Here is a 4,157-nt window from a genome sequence, read left to right on the forward strand (position 1 = left end):
ATCTTTTCACACTAAAAGTGCTTCTTTTTTAATAGAAGAAAACATTTATGGGTTTGAAGTTCAAGTTCAAAATGATGGGGTAGGGAGAGAGTGAAACAGAACTTGCTTTGTATATTTGGAAACATGAAAATAAATGAAAAAATGTAGCAATATATCATTGGCTTTCCAACTATTAAGACTATTGCTGCTTGGTTGCCCATGAGGTGATTTTTTTACTTTATGGCAAGTTGTAAGCATTTTGACAATGCATTAGGGTTTTGTTATTATTAAACTTTATATTAAAATTACATTGCACAAGTAATACCTGCAGTTTAGAATTCATAGATTTATGTCTTTATATTAATGCAGAAAATAGTGATAAGAGGGGTGGGGAAGCATGTAGATAAGGACCAAAATAGAGGTATTTTTTCTAAACTAGCATCCCTCTGCCACATCTTCAACCTCTCCTGGAAGGTCTGATGTGCCCCCTTCACTGAAAATCATTGGCCAGCCTGTGCAACCACTGTTGCTTCTGGGAGTATGAGTTCCATCCCTCAGAAACGGTGCAATGGAAAACAGACTTGTAATCTCGAACCTGGTGTTGTGTGTTGTCACCTCTATATTCCAAGTAGGTTAGAACCATGGAGAAGAGATTGCAAGTAATATTTTTTTCTAAATTTTCAATTTCATATATGTATATTTTAAAATATTAATGAATTTTTATTAAAGTGATGTATATACATAGTATAATAGTATTTCAAGGCTTATAAGGAAGTTAGCTCCCTGTGCCATCCTTTCCCATTTCTCAGGAGGCATTTCATTCCAGCCTTTATAATTTTTTCCTAGCACCTTGGTTTCAGATTTCTAAGTAGTATGCTTACACAGCTATTTCTTTATTTGATAGGCGAAGATTTCTGCCTTTTTACTTTTCCCTTCTCCCATTTTTTTTTGTTTTTTGTTTTTTTTGGTTAAATCAGCATCGTTTGCATTATAGTGACCATATTTCTATTCATCTCTGAACTAGATGGTTTACTCTGCTTACATTTCCATGCTCATAGGACATCTTGTCTTGGTTTTACACACACATCGCAAACTTTTCCAAAATAGTCCCAAGTAAATTTGTAAAATTCTTCTTTAATCTATCTTCCACATGGTCAAAGCCCAACAGAGTACTTGTTTCAGTCTAGACTAACTTCTCTCTCATCTTAGTATACAGCTGTTTCCTGAGACTTCGTCATCCTGAGATTTGTTTTCCTCTCGCCAGTTGGATTACACATCTCCTGGACCCCCTGTCTTCGTTATTAGGTTACTTTCCTGTTAAAGTGGAACACTTCCTTCAGTAACTTCTGGAAATGAGTGTGTGGGAGGTCAGTTATTTTGGGACTTTAAATGTCTGACAGATACTTTGGCTTGGTATATAAAATTCTAGGTAGAAAACCAAATTCAGGATTTTGAAGGCATTGCTCTATTCTAATTAAAGTGTTGCTGCGATATCTGATGGGATTTTAATTTCTGATTTGTTTCTTTTGTTCTTTGAATCCGTCTCTACTGTTCTAAAAGTGGGTGGTACTGTGCTTTGGTGGACTCTGGCAATCTGGAAAATACTAAGTTCTTGACCTCCCCTCCCCCTTCACACACACATACACGTTTTCTTTGATCTGGAACTCCCATGAGATACTAGAGCTGCTGGGTTGAGCCTCTGGCCTTATTTCTTTTTCTTGGGAGATTTCTGTAACATGGTTTTCCAGTCTTCTTATTGCATTATATTTTTGGCTAACGTGAAATAACCTGCCTGTATTTAGCTCCATACTTCACTTTTGCCTCCAGTTCCTGAGCCTGCCTGAATTTTGCAGGGTCTGTCACCTCACTCAGCAGTGATGGTCCTCCGGAGGTCTGCTAAGGCAGGTACCAACCACTCTCTCCTTCCCATGTTTGATACATTTGTTGAAATCTTGCTCAGTGTTGTTTCCTCCTATTTTTATACTTGTGGTTTTATAATTTTTATTCTGCCTTTTTACTGGGATTTTACGAGGAAGAAGATATAAGCAAGTGTTAATTTGTATATTAAATTTATAGACGGGTGCCTTTTTTGTCAAATTGATGGGTAGTTGCTAGACAGGATAACTGGGGATTCAATGTGAAAGAATGCTTGAGTTTTCTTCAGAGCAGTAAAATGGTATATGAGAGACCAATTCATTCCTTGATTCTTGGTTAATCTTGCTGGCTTAAAGGAATTTAAAATGGTCCCTACCTAGTAAGTTCTTTGAGGTTCAGTCATTAATTTTGAACCAATTGGTATCTTTGACTCAAGTCTTTGGTAGCATGTTTTAATTTCCTGGGAATGAGATATAATATTTGAAAGAAAAAGCAAGAAATACTTGAAAATATCCCCAGATTGAACAGTTCATGTGAGAATACCTATTTTCTTTTTGTGACTCAAAACTCTTCTGGATGTGGCCTTTCAGATACAGAGTAGATAAAATGAGGTAGGTTGTCTTGTTTTGTTCTTCACTGGTTCTCCAGAAGTCTAACGGCTCATAAGCCATAAAAAGTCTCATCCCCCTCACTGGTGTAAAATAGGGTTGAATTCAGACTTTGGCAGGAGGCGTTGCTTAGTCTCCATTTTCCTCACCTTTGAGGCGGAGTGGAGGTGACTGATACTTCAAGGGTTAGGTTTACAGGAGAGAGAAAAACAGTCAATGTTCAAAATGAGGCCATCCTATTATTTTTTCAAAGAACAGATGGTTTAAAACAGATGAGGTTGTTGGGAGATTAAAGCTGAATATGATAATTAAAATAATAGCTAACAAACATTCTCATTTTCCAAGAAATTTGGCATAGCTTTTAATGTATTATATGCTTCTGAGAAAAACAGTTACTAGTTACATTGTCTTTCTTCATGAACTGGTCCTCAGGTATAGATGAAGCTTTGAAAGATGACACTCCTTTCCCCCAAAAGGAGAGTGAGGTCCATACTGAATACAGACGTAAAAGGAATTTTGTGGAGCAAACATTTTCTAATTGACGTACAATATGTTTCAAGGATGAGTTAATGTCTGTCTAGCGATGGCAATGGAGGGTAGGATTATAAAGGGTTACGTATCTGTTTACCACTTAACGCTCAGTATCCTGCCCGGATAGTCAGTCAGGGGGGTGGGCTTGTGGTATAGTCTACTCCTCACTGTGCTCCTTTTATGTACCCCAGAGGGCAGGTGGTCCTTGGCATGTGTGAGAGGGAACCACGTCAGAGGCTGACATTCCTGAGAAAGGAGGATGCATTAAAAACTCATAGAATAAAGCCTTTGAAAAGGAAAGAAAGTTGATGAGATAAAGTGCTTCCATTGCCGGCAGTGGGGGCACTGGGTCTGTAGCCATGCAATCTCCCACGCACAGTCCGCTTCTGTAGCTACTGCAAGCCCTAGGCGTCCTCTGATCTGCCCTCATCCTGGTTAGACGGTCAGCCTTATTCTTTTCCTGTTGACTGGAGTCCTGTGCAAGTTAGTTGTCAGAGTGGCAGCTCCAGCCTGCTACCCGATACTTATATATGGGAGCACCTCCTGGCAGAAGTGCAGGAACTGTGTCGGTTTACACATCCGCCAAATAAGGATGTAAATCTCAGTCCAATAAGAACCTCGTCAGTTACCAATTAAATCAAGGCATGGTGGTTTTTTTCTTTTTAAAGCATAGTCCCAGTACTATATTTACTAAAAACCTTAGGCACTATGAAAAAAGTCAGTACTTGGAATCTTACACTGCTTGGCTAAGTTAACACTAAATATAGACCAGCAGTTTCATGCTGGGGTTTATGGGCCTTATAGGAGCACCGTGTGCTGAAGGGAGGCAAAGAAAGAGCTACAGAATATCTAGAAAGTCATTGTAGTTGCTTCTGAATAACTTGTTTTTCCTGGTAACCTAGCAGTCAAAGCTCACATTTTTGTAAGTAATTTGCATGCTACTATTTGCATGCAAAGTAATTTGCATGCTATTACTCTACTGAGACTGAATTATGATTTTTTTTTTTTACTGTATAATGTATTTTTTATTATACTTAATTTCTAGTTCAACAATCATTCTATCAAACATCTAAAATGCATCCTTTGGTTTATGCATTTTACAATCCACTTAGAGAAAAAAAAAGTAAACATCTTTTTCAGTTGACTCATCTGTAAAATTGGAGA

The sequence above is a fragment of the Eubalaena glacialis genome, chromosome 8 (genome assembly GCF_028564815.1).
Source record: "Eubalaena glacialis isolate mEubGla1 chromosome 8, mEubGla1.1.hap2.+ XY, whole genome shotgun sequence".
Lineage (NCBI taxonomy): Eukaryota > Metazoa > Chordata > Mammalia > Artiodactyla > Balaenidae > Eubalaena > Eubalaena glacialis.